Source organism: Chamaea fasciata, unplaced genomic scaffold, assembly GCF_029207755.1.
Source record: "Chamaea fasciata isolate MVZ Bird 193981 ecotype frontalis unplaced genomic scaffold, bChaFas1.0.hap1 SCAF_1, whole genome shotgun sequence".
Taxonomy (NCBI): domain Eukaryota; kingdom Metazoa; phylum Chordata; class Aves; order Passeriformes; family Sylviidae; genus Chamaea; species Chamaea fasciata.
Genome location: NW_027094086.1, coordinates 48,614,114 through 48,634,430, shown reverse-complemented (window position 1 = coordinate 48,634,430; position 20,317 = coordinate 48,614,114). Strand labels below are relative to the sequence as shown.

Here is a 20,317-nt window from a genome sequence, read left to right as displayed (position 1 = left end):
GCAGGGCAACCCCGGCTCCCTCCCCGCCGCCCCCGCGCCGCCCCGCACGCCTCCACCATGTTGTTTCGGTGCGCAGCGGCGCGGAGGAGGGACGGCCGCCGCCAGCCCGGCTCCGCGGGGGCCGCCCGGCTCCTCCCCGCGGCCTCCGGTTCGGGCGCGAAGGCGCTGCCCCGGCCGGGAGGCGCGGCGATCCCGGCCCGGAGCGCATGGAGGGAAACACGGTGCGGAGGAGGGGCCGCGGTGCCCATCGGAGATCCCGGCCATAGGGGCGGGGAGTCTCCTCCTACTCCTCCTCCTCCTCGTCCTCCTCCTCCCGCAGCGAGGCTCCAGCTCCCCGCACGCACCGGAGCGCTCGGCTCCCTCCTCCTCGTCCCTCCTCCCTTCCCCTCCTCCCCGCTTCCCTCCCCGGGTCGCCGCGGCTCCGGGAGGAGCGGGGGGGCCCCCGCTTCCTTCCCTCCCCCCCTCCTTCTCCCACCCGCCACGCCGAGGAGAGGCAGGTGAGGCCCCGGCCGCGTCCCCGCTCCGCCGCCCCACGGGAGCGGCGGCCGCGATGGCGGCGGCGATGGAGGCGCTAGGCCCCGGCCGCCCGCCCCCGGCCTCGCCCCGCCGCCGCGCCCCGGGGGCGGGGGGCGTCCCGCTCCCCCGGCCCATTCTCCTCCGCAGAAACTTTCTCGGCAACTTTCTCCCGGGCCCGCGCCCCTGCCCGCGGGGCCGAGGGGTCGGGCGGGCGGGAGCCGGGCTGGGCTGGGCGGGCTGCGTGGGGCGGGCTGCGGGCAGTAAGTTCTTGGGGGGGGGCCCGTGACCCCCGCTCGGCCCGGTTCCTGCCCGGCGCCTGCCCGCCCGGCGGCCGCGGGCGCTGCGGGGCGGCTGCTCGTCCCCCGGCGGTGGCGGCGTTCACCGCCCGGGCTGGTGCTCGGCGTGAGCCGCTCCCGGCTCCGCTCCCGGCGCGGGGCCGGAGTATGTAAAAGGGCAAAAATCAGGAGTCGCCTGTAGGTTGGTCTGCGTGGTTTTATCTTCTATTAATTTTTCTTCCCCCCGCCCTACTGTTCTGGTTTATATCCCATTACAGAGCCTGGGACACGACCGCTTTACATTTCTGAGTCATTAATTTAAATGTTCAATCATCACTTCATCAAGGCTCCTTGTCTTCCTTACAGTTTAAGAAAAAAAATATGCTGGACACACACAGGCCCCTGTTCCTGTGGAGTCTGCACATAACTTTCTGCTCTGTTTGGACCCGCAGGCTTGATGTGCTTAAAGTTGTGTGCTCAGGCCAAGGGCTAGTGTGACTCCTCCAGTATTCAGTATTACAAATATGTGAAGTTTATTATGTGGTTATTTATTACATTAATATATGGGGTTCTAGGTGTTGTGTGCTTTTGGGTATGGTCCACTTGGCACTGGGAAAACTAGGACAGAAATATTTCTGAAGCTCATGTTGTTAAGGTGTATTCAGGTGTATCTGCTGGATTTAACCCTAGGCAGAGACAAGTTATTAATTAAAAATTAGATGTTTGGGTTTACCTAAAGTGGCAGAATGTTCCAAAACCAGTTTTGAAACTTGGAGTGTGTTGACAAAGAAAGTATATTGGTTTTCACTTAATAATTCATGGACAGCTGAATGATATTTCAGCAGATTTTGCAAGTGAAATTGATCATCAGTCAAGGGAGCCAGATACAAAACTTTGAATTTCAGAGTCTTTTTTTTTTCCTGTTTTGAAACTAAGACCTGGAAGAGGGATAAAATTGCCTTGTCGGTTACCTTTGTAGTAGCTCTGTTGGTAGGTAGTACAGTTCAGCCATAACCATGTTTTTGTAGGCTTCACAGAAGTAAGAACATTTCCTCTCCAAACAATGAAACCTTGCAATTGCACACTTGTTTCTGATGTGTATCTGTACATTTAGTTATAGGAGATTCCTACTGAGCAGAAGCATAGAGTGGAGACTGTGTGTGTGTTTTGCACAGCCAGGGTGTTGTGGTTAATGTTGGGACAAGGTAGCCACTGTGATGGCAACAGAGGCAGCAGCATGGGCACTGTGCTTCCCCTGAATTTCAAAGAAAAGGATCCAGTGGTGTGACAGTAGTTAGTAGCAGCAATTGCCAGTAATTAATTATTCCACGTGCCTTGTTAGCTTGCTTTCTTTAACAGGTGCAGCTCAAATAGAACTATAATCTCCGTGTGCCTTGAGTCTCTCTAATAAGTCTTCTGGCTCTTAGAACATTTCAAATAAAGTTGGCAGCAGAGGTCTCCCAGGTGAGCAGTTTCTGCAAAATTTCTGAAAGTAAGGAAGCCAGGTAGAGCGGAGCTTTTAACCTGCATACCAGGGAGTTCATAGCCACACTTAATTCAAGCTGGAAATTGATGCGGGAAATGGGCCCTCCCTGGTTTTGCTGCTTGCAGAGCTACTGGTCCAGTTTTCAGTAGTTCTTTAACACCTGGACCCCAGTCCCATTCTATCTGGAATGAGACTGGTGAGCCCAAGGTAGCTTTGATCCGTATTTTGTATTATAAAGAGAGATTTTCAAGGGAATATTTGTTACTCAACAACAGTTCTTTGGCTACAAAATGAATGGAATTGAAAGAATATTTAAGATGCTGCATTATTTTGAAATAGCTGGGAAAATACTTAATGCATTTTTGGTGTCCTGCTTACTGTGTAATGGAAGTATTGAAAAACTTCAGAATTTAGGGGTTTCTATCAATATTCATTCAACAGAGCAAAAGAATGATTCTTCTGCACCAAAGAAATGCTCTTTTTTTTGAGCTTTGTGCACTTCTCAGCTCCTGAAGAATGAAATCATCACTCTGTTCGGTCTGATAAATCATGTCCGTCACGTGACAGTGATGCAAAAGTCTGCGGTGTGGCACATGTCAGATTATGTGGTCAAAGTTTACTTTATGAACAAACTTGGCTGCACAGTTTTACTTTTTCCATATGCACTACCTGTGGACAAAAGCGGTATATTTTCAATAGTTCCTTGTGTTCAAAACATTAAATGCATTAATGTTAAAAGAAATGCATTCCTTCATCCATATTCCCTGTTTGCATCCAACTGTTTTGCTGCATAGTTTGATCACAGTTTGAGTAAGGTACCTTGATGTTCATTTAAAAATTGGTGTCGGTACTAACCCAAAAATGACTTCAGGAACACGTCCTTATTCTGCTGTGTGGCATCAAGCAGCCTTTTTCAGGTAGGACACCTTCCGTGCATATGTACACAGCCTGTGGTTTCTGTGAAGTCCTCCTGAAAGGTTTCAGGCATCTGGTACTGAAAGTCCTGTGCCTGTTGGTGGAACAATTTGATCTGTGAGGGAGAACTGCAGTTTCTCCAGCTACTGTAACAGAACGGGTTAGTTTTTGACTTGGAAGAGCCACCTCCAAATACAAGTAGATAACTCAATCTCAGGATTTATTTCATTTCTGTTCTCCTTGAGAGTGCCAGTAGGAGGCTGTTTTAGTGATGGATTTTATGATGTGGCAACCACTGTTTTTTATAATTTTTAAAATACAAACTGCTTTACAGTTGCCATATGGGAACTTCTTTCAGTCGCTACAGTCCCTGGCTGCATGGATTCGCACCAATGATTAGAGCTGTAGGGTTCCAAATTGTATCACCAATTGCCAGGTTTTGGAGGTAAACCTGGACAACTTCCCATGTGTATGCTGAGTTTAGTGGGGAAAAAGTAATATGGAAAAGATGCTGTCAACTAATTGTAGGACAAGTTTAATTTTAGGTTGTAGGAGGTCATTCTTACTGCCTTTTGCACTTATGGGGGTTTATCCTTGATGGTGCCAGTGCATCAAAACAGAAACTGGCACCAAAGGAAGTTATTGAAATGAGAGGGACTGCACCCTTAGGTAAAGTTATACACGCACGGCTGATTGCAGGATCAGAGATCCAGGTGATAGTAACTTTAATGCTAGAAATTGAGTGAGTAAACACTGCTACTTATGCATGAGGTTTGTTCCCTTTAGATTTAAACACATATTCTTTGAAAATGTAAAGGGTAGCTGGAAATAGGACAGGAAACGCTCTCTGTTGCCTTTTTGGATAGGCACTGCATAGAGCACTGGGTTTCATGCTGTGTCCTGTAAGTCAGCGGACCAAAGCCATGCACAGCTGAAATCAAGCCCTCGAGCTGGACTTCTAGGCAGCCCTGGCTTGTATCCAAGCCCCACAGCTCAGTGGGATACTGTTGTAGAGATCGTCACTAACTTCATTTAAGGCTGTGTTGACTGTTGTGGCCAAGAATGGGGTTTTGTTTCGATTTTTCTTGACTGTATTATTAGGTAATGTTATAGAGCATGGTTGGGGAATGTTGAGGAAGTAAAACCTCAGACTGGGATAATTTGTATTTTAGCTTCTTGAACGCTGTTGGTTGTTGAGTAGGAAATTGGATAACTTTTTTTGCTAACCAGGCTGTATTTTATATTTGTATTTTTGGAAGGCAAGTGCTTTTATAGTAGCGTCACGTGAGACTTTAATAAGTATCAATATTGACTGCACCTATATCTTAAATGTTTATGTAAATTTTGAATTCTAGTGGTGCTACTGAACATCATATAATTTGTCATTTGACTTGTCACTTCAGGGAGATGAAAAACTTTGGTGGCTTAAAATGTTTCTGTGGCTTTCTTCACACCAGAAGTCTAGACTAGTCTGGAAAACATTAATGTTCTTCAGAAGTGATGAACCTTTTTAGTTGAAATTTTAGGATTATCTCAACCAGACTTACAAGAATGAATAACTTTATTTAATTCCATTGACAATGAAGTTGAATAAACACATCCACATAAGTATATCTTTGTAGATCAGGACTTTTGACTTTGTTTTGGAGAAACTTTCAGGAGAATTTTGTGGCATTAATCACACGTTTAAACTCAGTCTTCATATTGGAGGAGTTTCATTTAGTAGGGTTAAATTCCTTTGCACATGCCCAAAGCACTCTCTAATGTTGCAAAACTGAGGCAGTAGTAGTGTTTTATTCATGATGTGAATTATGGAATATAAATGCAGTCAGGCCTCAGGTATGCTTCCCAGGACTGACAGCCCCGTAGAAAAGGATTGGAGTAGAGGATGGTGTTTGTGTTCCAAATGTTGGCCCATAGTTCAGGCAAACGTTTTGATGGTGCATGCAAACTTATACTAAAATAAGATATTTAGAAATAAAATAAAGTGTCTGGGCTAAAGGTTTTGAAATTTTCAACCCTACCTAATGGCCTCACAATTGTAAGAAAAGGCAGTGCTTGTGTGAGGTATTTAAAGAGTAATTAGAGGGTGCTATGGATCTCTTGTGTATTGCAATTGTATAGCATTATAACTGTTTTGGCAGTCAGCCAGGAAAGGGAGACTTAAAACAAATTAATAGTGAACAATCTAGTTTTAATAAGTTATTTTAAGTATGGTTAGATAACAGCATTAATATTTATGCTTAAAATGTGACATGGAAAAAACAAGTCTCAGTTGTTATGTGTATCTTCTTGCTTTTCAAGCACGTTATATTGGAAACTAAAATCATGACTGACACTTGTAACCACAGAAGAGCAGAAGAAAAACCCTCTGAAGTCCTTCTTTCTTTACATACTCTTCCTGTTTCTGGTTGATTTTTACCAACTCAACCTGTTGAACATAAGTACTTTATTTTGCCCCAGAGTAATGGTATCCCAAAGTCCAGAAGCTGCACCAAGGACAGCATGGTCACAGGTTTTCCTGATTCTTAGGCTGCCTTCCTGACCTTCCAGTGTTGCCCAGCATTTCAGATGGTGGGGGCCTGTGATGAACCTCTGGTCTGACTCAGAGGTGTTTGGGCTTGAAAGACTTCTGGTCTAATTCATAAAAACTGACCTCTCAGTGGCTTAGCTTAACATGTGCCTCACAGATGAACAGTGCTTTTAAGGTTTTGGTCTAAGTATGCACCACTGAAAAATGAATGTAGAAGTAATATCTAGAAAATATTCTTGGTTTTGAAGTGCGCATTTATCTGAAACTAGCGTTTGTTTGCCAAACTTTGGAAAGAAAGCATTATCAAAGCTGAGGTTGAGGGAAGAAATTTAAAAATAATTACAAAAGTCCTGTATTTCATTGTAAAGCGTTTAAAACAAATCACCAAGATTAGTCATATATCTTTTGAGTGCTCTTATATCTCCTTTCTTCGCCTTGATTTTGGTCTGTTTTTCTGGAGGCCTGCAGTTTGAAATAAAGATCTTACATGACTGATTCCCAAACCAAGGTCTTCAGAGGAATATTAACAGGAAAAAATATGTAGTGCTTCAGTTAGAAGTTGATCAGACTTATTCTGTGAGAAACACGGAGTTAAGTGTGACATTTAGGTCTGAAATTTGTACATAACAGGGGTCTCCAAATATCTTAAAAATTACAGATCCACACCAAACCTAGTAGCAAAATTTGTGTTTTAAAATACTGCAAAGACACTGCATTTATATTCATGTGAAGACTAAGCCGGGGTGAAATGAAATGGGAGGAAAGCTTATAGTGATAAAAGTAAGTGGTTTGTGTCCTTCTTCCTGTGTCTTCTTGAGCTGAAAACAGAACATGCCAGCAGAACATTTTGCAACTTCTAGTGTTTTGTTGATACCTAGTATTTAATGTCTGTGAACAGCTCGGATTGCGGTAGTTCAGTTGAAATGCTCCGAATTTCCTTAGAGATCTGAACTTGTAGCAATGCTCTGATGAAGCTGCGAACATATGTAGTAATCCATCCTATGAGCTTTATAGGTAATCTCTCCTAATAAAAATCCTGCAATACTTCAGTGACAGGTGAATGTGAAAATATGGATTTTTGTCTTCTTTTGCCTAATGCAAATTTATGCAAGGCTTAAGTAAGTTCTGAAAGGCAAAGACCATTCTCTGCTCTGTGTGATGACTAGCCCAGGTGAGTTGTGTATCATTCTTAAAAGAAAGCTGTCCCTTACTGAATGGGGACAAAAGACTTGTCGTTTAAGAAACTGATCGTTTGGGGGTTTTTATCCTAAATCTGAATAGAGCCTCTCTTTGATGCACATATTCTTTTTAACTGAAGCCTACTGAAAGAGCAGTTGTTATAAATCAGACCAGACGTCTATCTAGGCAAATATCTGTTTTGATTTTTTTTTTTCCAATCCACTCTAGTCAGGATAAATTCTTAATGTCTAAAGTAAAAGTTCTTGGAAGTTTAGTTAGAGGCTCATTTTCAGTGTGGGTTCTTTGAGCAACAGATGGCACATCTCATTCTGCCTGTTCTAAATAAAAAGTATTCAGGTTTTTTCCAGCAGCAATGTCTTAAAATTTAAGTGTGCTCTCTGGCTTCTGAGACATGTGATATATGGGATTTTTGCCAAAGTATGTTCTTTAATTTTGTTTTTTTGGGATTCCCCCTGCCATACATTTTAGAATAGAAGTTGCCTTATAGAATGACAAAGCCCTTAAAGCAAAGAGGGGATGGGTTTGTTTAGTTGATACTGGTGTTAAATATTTGCCTAATGGATGATTAGAGGCAATAGTAGCATTGGCCACATCAGTTCATCCATATCTAACTGAAAAACATTCACTGGGGAGAGAAAAAGAGTATTATATTAGTCTCATTAGACAGCCATGGTGAATTCTGTTTTCATAGTAAAGTTAAATATTCTATTCAGGATCACTTAGAGCATAGAGCAAAATACTATTCCTTTTGAAAACAATTACTGATGAAGAATGAGAAGGAAAAACAAGGATAATTCCTGAGATGTTGCTACTAGTCAGGGAAATTTTCTTGAGTAACATTTGTTTTCTCAAGCCTGATAAGTAGGCATCGTATTAACATTCTGTAGTTGGTGGGGGGAAAAAAGGGTTATGTGTTTTTGTTTGGTAGGTTTTAAGGGGTTTTTTGTTTTGTTTTGGGGGTTTTTTGTGGGTTTTTGTTTTTTGGGTTTTTTTGGTTGGTTGGTTGGTTTGGTTTTTGTTGTTGTTTTTCTGTGGTTCTAAGTGAGAGAGCAAAATGCAAGTACAAAATTTTCAGCTTCAGAACACACAAAAATTAAATGGTAACTGTATATGGCTTTAGAGGCTAGGATGCAGTAGTAATATGAGTACCTTTTTTTTAACTTTCAAGTACAATTCTGTACTGTATTTTAAGTACAGCTACACACTTAAAACACAATTCATAAATCATAGTGATTGAGGCTATTTAAAGTGATAAGCTTTCAAAATATCTTGCTGAATAATTGCACATTATATAATTTGCTAAAAATATCAATCTTTTTCATTTTAGGAATTATTTCCTAGCTTGAACACTGTAGGAACCGTAGAACTGATTGATTCAGGCTATCATGATGTACGTAAAATGAGACAAGTGTTAGTTTATAGATGAAAAATTATTTCCCTGGAAACGTTTGACTTGTTCATGCATAGTAGGTGTATTTAAATATTCTGGAATTCATTTGCATTGGTTATTAAATCTGGGGCTCTTTGATTACCTCCCTTTCCCTTTTGCTTAGGTCTGACATATCATCAGAATACTATTTAAATCTGGTGCATACATGGTGAAATCATAGCCAAGTTAATACATGACTTACATTAACAAGCATGACATCTTTGTTTTATATGGTTAAATTACTATTTTACCTCAGATTTACACTTGGGCTTCTTCATTCTTTTTCCAAAGAAAGACGTTGAGCCTTCCTAGTCGGTAAAATGTATTGACTCTACATATTAGGTTTACACTAGTCCTGTTAGCTTTTTGCCAGGGGCATGGGTTTTCTATGTCTATATTTAATGTAATAATAAAGTGTCTCAATCTCTTAAGCTATATACATAATTATTTAAACAGTGAAAGTGCAATTTCTATGCAAGGCGTTTTTATTTCTTCCTAGTTTGTGTTCAGTGGCATTTGAATGCAAATTCTGACTGAAATTCATATAAATAACCAGTGTTACATTTTAAAGTACAAGTGAATATGTTGCTTTCTAGATAAGAATACAGAGGGCAATAATTCTGTTGCACACCACATTTTGCTTTAAATTTGATAGATTTATTTACAAAAGTGAATATTAACTTTAGTTTGTGAATAATTTTTGGTCACCACAACCTCTAAGGCATTAGAATGGATAGATCCCATACCACCAAGGTTTTCTTTGAAAATAGAAACAAAAAAATCTCTCCTCTGTCATTTAACCTTGTCTTCCCAAAATGTTTCTAAGATTCTAGTCAACAGGTATCTAAATAACGTTGAGGGGTGGAATATTCTTTACACTTGCAACAGCTTATGTTACGTCAGATATTTGGGGATTCAAATTCTGATTTCAGGTGGTTGTGAATTAGCTCTGCCAGTTTGGTGATTTAAATTTGTTTAAAGTTTTGGTGACTGACAGCATCGTTTGAATATTCTTTTAAAATTCAGTATAGGTTATCCTAAAAGTAAATCTGTGTCTTTATAGAAATTTCAGTTTAAAAAAAAAAAATCCTTCTCCACTTCAAATATGAAAGAAATGTCATCAGAAGAGTAACTTACTGTTGTAACTATATATGATGTGTAGTCAGTCAGCATATGACTTAATTTGGTTTCATAGGTTTGTTGTACTCTATTTCTGCTGTTATACAAATAGTTAGAAGTAAACATTGTTTACTGCATTATGTGCAGTACAGTGTAGCCGGGTAACCAGGTAATTTATGTGATGGAATCAAAACATATTTGGGCCAACAGAGTAACCTGCAAAAGCTTCTGATCCTGTCAGTATATCACAGCTGAAGAAGTTCTTGAGGAAACCCTGATTGCTCTGACAGAAAATTGAAAAGTTTGCAAGTTTTACTGCTGCAGGATTTCTACAGCTTGGAAACCATGCCATTAAACTGTTGCTTCTCTTAAAATATTTCTTAGATTTGATGGATTTTTACTTTTCCTTCGAATTCCCCTGAAACCAAAAGCCTCAGCAGATGCAGATAGTACAGTTTTACAGTCAGAATATCTGAATGGGATCATTCTCTTTAAAAACAGTGCCATGTAAAATAACTTCTCGTATGCTTTAAACTGAAATGGAAATGAGACTTTTATTCCTTTTCAAAAGGTTTGTTTCAGGGTAGTTTGTTTGTCTGGGGCATTTTTTGGCTAATTAGGAACTGGAAAATCTGAGCCTGTTTTTATTCAGATATTTTAGTGCTTCTATTCTAGGATGTGATCCTTTTTCACACTGAAGTCAAGTGCAAAATTCCCCTTGACTTCAGGGAGAGCTGGATTAGCTTTACACAAAAGGACTAAATCGTCCTCTGGGATAAGTGGAGGCAATTCTATTGAAGTAGACTTCATTAGAGTATAAAATGAAGACAAAAAAAGTGTTGCCTGCCATAACAGGCAGTGAAATTGGATGTGTTAGCTCAAACAGCTAGGTTAATTTAGCAGTTGAATCAAAGATTTTTGCCCTTTTTCAATTAGATTGTAGTTATATTAGTTCACTGCGTTGAGCAATGTGTCACTTAACCTTGACTGCAAATATTTTACAGAAACTAGAATCTCTTTATGAACCTCTTTGTGTGCATAAGAATTATCATGAGAAAACAAGCGCTTGGTAAACGTTAAGCAAACTTTCAAGGAGTTTATCCTTAAGTAGATGAAAGAAATCTGTTTAAATTGCTGTTTAAGTCTAGGTAGGCTTTGTATGACAAGTTGTGTGAGGTTTGGGGAGCCTCGTTTGTGTTTTCAGCCTCAGGCTGGCATCCTGAGTGGCTTTATGTAGTCTTGCTGAGGTGAGAAGTGGGTAATTCATTTAGACTGAAAATTGAACTGGATGTATTTTATGTGTTTGCTGGTGGTGTCTGGAGTAATCCCAGTGAGTTCCGAAGTAGACAGTAGTGCTTTTGGCATCTTCCATTAATGCTTTATACAACGATTTTTGTACACAAATGATGACAAAATAATATTTGACAAATGAACTCAAATGTAGTGATTACTTATTTAATACTCTGCTATACTTGTAAAATGTATCATTTGGAGTCTTGTGTATTAAGTTTTTCTTCCAGTGCTTCTGGTGTCCGTTGGAATCATTAATTAATTCAACTGTCTGTGTGTTTATTATGACCTAAGCACTTTCTGTATGGGATTCTTGTACTACTTCTTTGAAATTTCACAAGGGGAAGGGGGATGGGAGCATTGTAATCTCCTTAGAATAATATGAGAATGAGGCCTTAAATGCTGCCCCGCATTTCTTTATTAACGTTTCAAAGGTGAAATAAAATCCGCTCCCTAGGAAGCTTCACGGAGCTCTTAGCTGTTTAGAGTACATAGCTCTGGAAAAAAAAAAACCCTCCACAAATAACTGTTGCTGCAATATTTAGCTGGTGTTAAGGGGTTAAGTAGTAAACTGAAAATCTCTGAAACGCTTGAGATGCTAAATTTACAAAACAAGACACGAGAACTGTTTTAAGATTAGTCATAGTTAGGAAGCTTATTGAAGCACCGGCATCTTCCTGGATACATCCTGTACTTTTGTGTCTTCAGCCTGCTTCATCTTTTCACCGTCCTAACTGCTTTTTGGTTTTTAGAAACTCTTGCTAAAACTTCTTTGTGACTAAGACGCGCTGTCAATCAGTCCAGTCCTCCCCATGCCAGCCAACTTGCCCCCTTAATGCAGCAATTCACTTGGATGAATAGTGTTCATACTTTAAGGAGACAATTGTCTACCGGAGAGAGTGCCAAGTTGATTTAACTTTGTACGGGTGTGAAAGAGTTTTTAAATGGGTGCTGTCAACTAGCTTGGCCCAGAGCATCAGCTGCTTCAAAATTTTTATAATCTGATTGGGATTACATCAAAATTTGTTCCAAATATTTTAGTCAATCACTGGGCTGTGGAGAGCATTAGTACCCCAGAAGTGGTTGTCAGACAATTATCCGTGGTCTGTCGGAACTGTAGCGGACGTGTCCTGGCTGAATGTACAACACGGCTTTTAAAGTGAACTCCTTTTTGGCAGTACATTGCTAAATTGGTGGAAGAATACGGGATTTATGTTGTAATCTGCTCTTCCAGTTCCATTTAATGCCACAGCGTGTGTTTGAAACACTTAGTTGGATGTATAATACTGTGTAAAACCACAACTGTAGCCTGTCATTACAGTAGTGCCTACAGAGCTGAGCTACCATTTAGCCAAGCCAGTTACTTGGATTATCCATTACCTGGAATTGTTTAAAAGTGGACAGAATTTATGAAAATTGCATCACTTCTTTGCTGACCAAAATTTTTTGCTGCATTTTTAGTTTTAGTGGAGGTTGAAAGGGTGCTTACCTTCTAGGTACACCCTTGCTTAAGTGCAGAGGGTTTAATGATGTGCTTTCTTTCATTTTTGATAGCGTAGGGTGGACCTTTCCTAAGCAAAATTTGGGCCCTGCTATTTCTTCACTGCACTTCTGAAGGGAAGAGAGAGGGTGAAAAAAAAATTTAAAAAAAAAACCATGCGAGAAGATGCTCCCTGAAATTTCTTATGTTTCTTTTTCAGGGAGGCCAGGAAATCTGAGAAAATAAGTTATTTCTGTCAAGAGCCTGACAAAATATGGTTATTATTCTAAATGTGTAGAAAGGAATCTGTTAACAAAATACTCAGTTAAAAGGAGAGAAAATTTCTTACAGGCATGGTAGTAAGTAGTGAGTATATTTGGGGCAGGGGGGGAGGGTGTTTTCCTTGCTTCTCTGAGGTCATTAGGCCATTACAGCTGCAACAACATTGCTACTAGCTTACATACATTTGTGGAGAAAAAAAAGAGGCATTGTTATTTCAGTGCCCGGCTGGAATAAGTAGTTTGTTAAGCGCTGCTGTGAGACTGTTAGTTGTTCTAGGGACATCTCCCAGTAGTAGATGTGCAACTATTAGTAAGTGTATTGTAGGATCAAAAGAAAAAAAAGAGACAAAAGCTTAGATTGGAGATGATTTAAAAAAAACAACTAGAAAAACTTTAAAATATGAAAGACAAGATGTTGATTTGGATCTGTCAGCATAGCATGGAGAAGAAATCATGTTTAACCACCTTGTGTGTTGAGATTCGCTGGGTAGATGAGAGAAGAGCAGTGAACATTGTTTATCTTGACTTCAGTGAGGCTTTCAGCGTATCTCCTGTAGCATCTTTATATACAGACCGATGAAGTGCATGCCAGGTGGGTGAGCAGTGAAAGCGACTGGAGACTTGTCTGACCTGATGGGCTCAAAGGGTTGGCATCAATGGCACAACATCACAAGTGTGCTCAAAAGCTGATGCCAGTCACTAGCAGTGCACCCCGGGACTCAGTGCCAGAGACAGTCCTGTTTAACACCTTTGTTGCTAACCTGGGGATCACACAGAGGTGCACCCTCAGCAAGCTTGCAGGAGGAGCTGATAGACCAAAGAGGGTCGTGCTGATATCCAGAGGGACATTGACAGAGGAATTTTCTGATGGGAACCTCCAGCAGTTCAGTAAAGGGAAATTCAGTGATCCTGGGAAGGAACAACTCTGGGCTCCAGTATGTGGTAGGGTCCAATCAACTGAAAAGAAAATGCAGAAAAGGACCAGGCAGTCCTGGTGGGAAAGATGCATGTGAGCCCTCAATGTGCATTTGCAGCAAAGAAGGCCAGAACTGTTCTGGATGCATTAGGAAAAGTTACCAGCAGATCAAGGTGGTGAGCCTTTCCCCCTGCTCACCACTGATAAGGCCACGCTTCAAGTGCTGTGTGCTTCTGGGCTCCCCAGTACAAGAGAGACATGGACATACTGGGGTGAGTCCAACAAAGGGCCACTAAGATGACTAAGGGTCTGGAGAATTTCTCTCATGAGAAGAAGCTGAGAAAGCTAGGATTGCTCAGCCTGGAGAAAAGAATGCTCAGGGGCACCTTATGTGTGTAAATAACCTAATGAGGTGGAATAAAGAGGGATAGAGTCAGGCTGCTCTCAGTAGTTTCCACTGATAGCATGAAGTAATGGGCACAAATTGTAATACAGGAAATTCCATTTAAACATCAGAAAAAATAGAGAGGTTTTTATGTTAAGGGTGATAGATCGCTGGAACAGGTGGTCCAAAAACTGTTGTGGATTCTCCATCCTTGGCAATAATTCAAAAACCAGCTGGACACAGCCCTGAGCAACTTGCTGTCATTGACATGCTTTGAGCAGGGGGATTGGGGTAGGCATCCTCCAGATGTCCCTTCCAGTTTCAGCTGTTCTGTGATTTTCATTAAATGACTTAAGAGGGCCAAACCAATAAGTGTGGCAATTAAAATGAAACAAAATACAGGTGTTGAAAGGCAGAATATTTTTTGTTTATATTGACAGACAAGTTTGTTTGTTTGTTCCTCCCAGCTTTCTTATGACAGCTTGGGAAGAGGGGAGAGAACTCTTCGCAACTGCATTGTTCTCTTGGGTGTCTTAACTTTCTGCTATTAATATCAAGGCTGTGTATGGTTTAATTGTCAGCTGTGTCTTCTCACTCCCACAGCAGCAGGAGTGAGGCTACTGTTAACTTTCCTGCTGCCCAGAAGACTGAGCGGCACCAGAGTCTTTAAAACAAGGAAAAGTTTTTGTCTCGTATCTGGAAAGGTGTTTTTTCAACATCTGTAATTAGGGTAATTTTTTTTTCTTCTTAATGCTGTGTACATAGGATGTGAACACTATGCTTGCTCCAATGGTCTTTTTACCAATCTTGGTAGTGTTTTGTTTTTCTCCATACATTTGATTTAAACATACTGAAGTGATGAATCCATGCTGCTCTTCTGTAGGTGTTAAAACTACAAGCTATTAGACTGATGCAAAATAAGGAGGTGAAAAAAGGAGCTGAAACAGTTGCATAGGGATTTAAACACACTGTCATGTGTAACTGTAGCATCCTGCCAGTAGAAATACGGTCTCAATGAACCTAGCATTTGAGCTTGCACCATAAGAAAGCACTTGATCACTTTTGTAAGACTAATTTTCAGCTCTGTCTTTGGATATGTGAGTTAAAAGAGATAAAAAGTTGGCACTAGAAGAAAAATTGTGTGAATTTAAACCTGAAACTTAGATGGCGCTTGAAAACTCTTTGTTGTAAAACCTCAACTTCACACAAAATTGGTGAGCCTTAAAATATTTGTGTACATTGTTTTAGTCCTTATCTCAAGTTGCCTGTTTGTTGGTTGTAATTTCCACAGTTCTCAATTCCAGAAAGATGTTGAAAGTTTTACTTCTCTTTGAATGCTGTCTCATTTGCAAATGAATAACTGTCTTCACAAGCTCATTTGTGTTTTCTGGTAATTAGGACAGCTATTACATAGTTGAATGGCTACTGCTGTACAGGAGCATATATTTATGGAACTATTATTTACAGACTGGAAAGATAAGAGAGACTTCTTGATGCAAATAAATGTTTGTAGTATTACTGTTACAATACATTTTTATGATGTACTGATCTTCCTAAAGATAATGCGTAAAGCTTCTGTGGAAATAATGAAAACCACTTCCATGACTTTAGAGACCCCTGCTTTGCACTTCAGAAGTACAGCTTTCCAAGCAGCAAGCAAGCAAGGATCACTGTACTTTAGACTGTAAGCCAGAAATACAACACCTAGCTAAGATATAAATTAGTGTGCGTGTGATCTATAGTGTCCTAATCTGTATGTGACACTATTTTAAAAAAAGGATTCAGGACAGATCTGGGGAACTACAGATTACTAAGCCTGACATCTGTTGCAAGTAAATCAGTCATAATAATGAAAATAACATGGATAAACGTAATGTATTGAGGAAGAGTTAGGAGTCTGCTGTGGAGGGTTGTCATGTTTTGCCAACTTGCTGGAGGTTTTTTGAAGGCAAGTACATGAATAAGCAAGATCTGACAGAAGCAGTTTCCTCGGTTGTCCAACAAGCATTTGACAAGGACCACCACCAAAGAATTTTGAAGAAACCAAGGGTAGGGGGAAAGGATTTTATGTGGTTAAATTAATGACTAAAATATAAGAGCAAGAGTTGGAGTAAGTAGAGTAGAGAGGGGCTCCAGGTAACAATTCTCCAGGGTTATGTTAACAGAGCATGTTCAAGTTAATAAGGTGTATAGAAGAAAAGTGAGCTCACAGATTTCACTGATGGGTAGCAGATGCAAAGGCAGACACTAGTATTTCACAGGGACCTGACATTGCTCAGCAACCAGATAACATTAAAATGGCAGATGAAATTTCCCATAAATTCCTTCATGTGTTCTATTTGGAGGTGGGGAAGAACAAGCTTGCCTCCTCATTTAAAGAGATGAGTTCAAAGCTGACTATTGCCATTAGAAATGGTTAGGAAAGAAAGGGAGAATAATGATTATAACTTCTAAGAAATTTAATCATCATATGCAGTTTTGCCCTGCTTACTCCTATCCCTGTCATTGCTGTAAAAAGAACATAGTTGAAGTTTTAAGGAAGAGAAAATCTGAAATAGGGAACGATTTCTGTAAGAGGAGCAGCATGAATTTGTTAAGGTAGAAATGGTGACCAAAAACTGGTGTGACTGCATCCTGTTAAGTGTTCAACAACCAATGGGACAAAAATAGGGAGTGTTTATTCACTTGTCTTTTTTTAGTGCACACACACTAAGAGGTATCTAATGAAAATGGCAGCTGATGAATTGAAAACAGACAAAAGGAGGTGGTTCCCAACAGAACGTGTAATTAAGCTATAGAATTTCTTGCCTCTGGTATTTAAGGAGTCTAAACATTACATCAGTGTAGAGGGAAACTGCTGTTTCATGGAAGAATCATCAAATAACCTACCTATTCTTGTTCAGGAAATCCTGCTTCTGCATACTGTTTGGGGATCAAGGAATATTCTTGGGAAACATTGCTGTGTATTGATTATATTCTTGCATTGTATTCTTGTACTCTTGGCTGCTATTAGGGAGAGGATATTTGAATGGATGTGGACCTCTGGATCTTGCTTAGTAAAACTATTACTTTGTTTCAAAGCCTGCCCCATTGTATTTTTCTCTGTTACTAGTTTTCCAGAATCCTTTTTAACAGGAGCACTCAAACTTTGGCCCACACTGGGATGCTGAATTATTTAAGGGGGGGTTTGGGGCCACTGGTTACATATTCTTTTCTTTGTGAGACTTTGTGCGTGCCACCAAAATGTAAAATCTCCAGAATATAAAATCTGATCATTTTCAGACAGGGGATAGGACTGCAGGTACGTGTCAGTCAATGGCTTAATTTCATAAGACTTTATCCTCTTACTGGTGCATAGGACATTTTGGTCATGTAATGGATGTTCTGAGGAAGAGGTGTTTTGGAGCGTGTATAGGTCGAACAAATGCATGGCCCAGACTGACTGTAGGCAGATTATTTCTGCTTTCCCTTCTGACTCCTTTGCAGTGATTTTGTATTGCACTTCCTCCTCCAGACATGCTTATTGAAAAAAATACACTTCTCTGTGTCTCTAATGACTATTGAAATTATCAAGAGATCTCGCTACTTGTAAATTAAGAAGTAGTACTGTGTTGGATAGCAATATTCCATTTGAGAATCTTTACACTATTTGAAACGAGAGACTGCTATTTAGTATAGCTGCCCTGTTCCTTTTGTGAAAGTGGCAGCTCTGCAAATAGCAGGTTTTAACTGTTTGGTTCAATCATAATAGATTATTTTGATATAGTGGTATACTTTACTGTGTAACTGGTTATTAAATCCTTGGTTTCTTCTTTCTGTAGAAACATTTTTGAAGTTTAGACTGAGGTTAAGGAATTAGTAGACATCATAAAATACTTTCATCCAATTACACATCATTTTCTGAATCTATGGACTTCCTGATAGCTTTCCTTATATGGTTGCCTTATTTTAAAATAATTATTTCATATTCAACAGATATCAAGATTTTTACAAAGATGTCAGAACCCTGTGTAATTTTATTTGAAAGGTTTATTTTTCCATGAACAAACATCTGTCTGTTGTGCAGGGGGAAAATAGTGGGTGCTAATATTTACATACAACTTAAGCTAATTCCAGTTGCTAATTTGTGGCAGTTTTGCTTCTCATCCTGTTGAAGGACAACTTTTCTAGCCTGATTTTTTTTGAGTCAGTGGAAGGAGGTGATCTTTAGGCATGCCATGCCACTTAAACTTGTGCATTAGCTGTCAGGAGACAGGTTGGTTAACGCCAGCTTTGGCTGCCTATATGAGCTGGTTCTGTAGGCTCCCGTTATAGTCAGTGGAGAGAAATAAGCACTTTCACTGCATGATTCATCTCACCCCCAGATGGATGTCTAAATTTGGAATATGAATTCCACCTGAAGTCCATTACCAAATATAAATGTCATTAGTTTAAACGAGGGAATTATTTTTAAAGGACACTAGCTTGACTGGCACAGCAGTTGAGTAAAAGTCTTTTGTTTTGTTCCATGAATTTTGTTTCAGAGGTTTAAAATCAGCACTCTGCAGCCTGTTTCATATTTTGTGTTGTTGGGAGCTACTCTGCCTTTACAGCAGGTTTGAAAGTTACAAGTCAGCTATATTCACATTGCTTAATTTCTAAGTATCTAACTCTGCCAGGCTATCTAACTCTTCCTGACAGCTGGTTTGATTGCTGGAGTAAGGGGGTAACAACAGGGTTATTTGCTCTGCTCTTCTCATTGTGCTAGTCCTTGTTGTCAGAAAGATGTCTTTCTGCTTGGAACTTTCTGCTATATGTTAGGAATTAAAAAAAAAAAAAAAAAAGGAAAAAGAAAAAAATTCAGTGTCCTTAAAATCATTGCTCCTCTACAGGACCCTGTGTCTCTACAGTGGGTACACACAAAGCCTGTATGAGGTGATCCAGCCTTCAAATTTTCAGGTACAAAAGGTAGGCAGTGCAAATACCCTTTTTGTTTCTGTTTGCCTGGAACAGACACTTGGAATGACTGGTATCCTTTTAAAGTACTTTTCATGCTGTGCCATGCTCACACACGCATACAGCCCCCTCCCCCCCGCCCCTTTTCATTTTTCTTGTTTATAGGTCTTGATTCCTGTCATGGGCAAAGTCCTTTTCTTTTTTTCTTTTTCTTTTTTTTTTTTTTTTTTTCCTTTTGGAAACTCTGCTTTTTATATCATGATTTGTGGCAACTTTTTCCTCATGATTACACTGATCAAGTCCTGCCATTAGATTCTATCCTACTAATTAAATAATAATTTAAAAAATTATTACAATCTCATTGCTTTTGTGCTACTTTTATTTTTGTATACAATTTAATATATTTATGTTCAGTTATATATCAAGGATGGTAGAGTTCTGTCAGGTCTGTTGGGTTTGGGGGTTTTTTGCATGGAAATGAGCATTTTTTAGTTCCTACATCAGCCTGAACATTCTAGAAAAGTAGTTTGGGGTTAAAAAATAAATCATAAGAACATTTAAGGTTATGTATATAATAGAAAGCTGTATCCTTTGAACATTTTACCAGATGCCACCATGGTGGGGGGAGGAGTTCCTCACTAGGAGCTATGGGGACATCAGTGGTTGGAAACTTGGACCCAAAATGTATTGGGGTTCCTAACTGGGAGAGCTGGATGTTGTACAGATATTGTATGGGCGCCTTACTTGTACTGACAAGGATGTAAAGCAGTTCTCAACTCTCTAAACAAAAATAGCAAAAGTCAGAAGTAATAGCCATATCATGCTATGGAAAGATATGAGGGCAGGTAAAACACATCACCAGCCTTTAGCACTAGCATAGAATTTATCAAATAAAAATGGACAAGCACTTTGAGGAAAAATATCTTCCCTCAAAAAGAGGTCATAAAAAACCCCATTTGTCTCTACCAGTTGGGAGTGGCTGGGTAATTCTCCCCATTTCTAGGTTGGCAGTTTAATGCTGGGTGTTGTGTGAGCAGAAAATGCGAACCTGTCAGTTTGTGTGATAAGGAGCAATTACTGAACTCTCCTTTTGATGTCAAATAGGACTTTGCTTGGGGACAATATCCCTTCTTCCTGTTGAGTTACAGCCAGTATTTGGTAGAAGTATGAAGTGCTACCGACTGCTTCCCTGTAGACAGTTCCAAACAGGTTACTCCCTTCTGTGTATTTCTCCTTTCTTCTTACTATGTATTTGGGGTTTAGTGTTGTATTGTGCAGATCTTACCTTAGGCCAGTCGCCAGTGAACTGTGCCACTCCTTAGGTGGCTGCAGGTACAGGTACTTACCTCTAATTCTGCTCAGGCACAGGGTTATCCAACTTAGTGCTACTCTTTGTGAAAAGCAGTAGATTCTGGTGAGTGGTCCACATGCTGCACTAAACAGGTGAACCCGTTTTTCAGCAGATTAATTTTGGTTTCAGTCCAAAAGACAGTGTTCAAAAATATGCGAAACTGATTCTTAAAGCTAACCTGTGGAATGATAGTATTGCATTGCTTC

At 40.1% G+C, this 20,317-nt stretch overlaps 1 protein-coding gene across 1 annotated transcript in view; it reads left to right on the top strand.

Moving 5' to 3' along the window:
* The first annotated feature begins 306 nt into the window (after positions 1 to 306).
* YES1 (YES proto-oncogene 1, Src family tyrosine kinase) overlaps positions 307 to 20,317 on the top strand; it is a 49,727-nt gene continuing 29,716 nt past the window's right edge. Inside the window, exon 1 of the mRNA XM_066182753.1 lies at positions 307 to 497. The gene's annotated coding sequence lies outside the window, so the exon portion shown is untranslated. The remainder of the gene's footprint in view (positions 498 to 20,317) is intronic.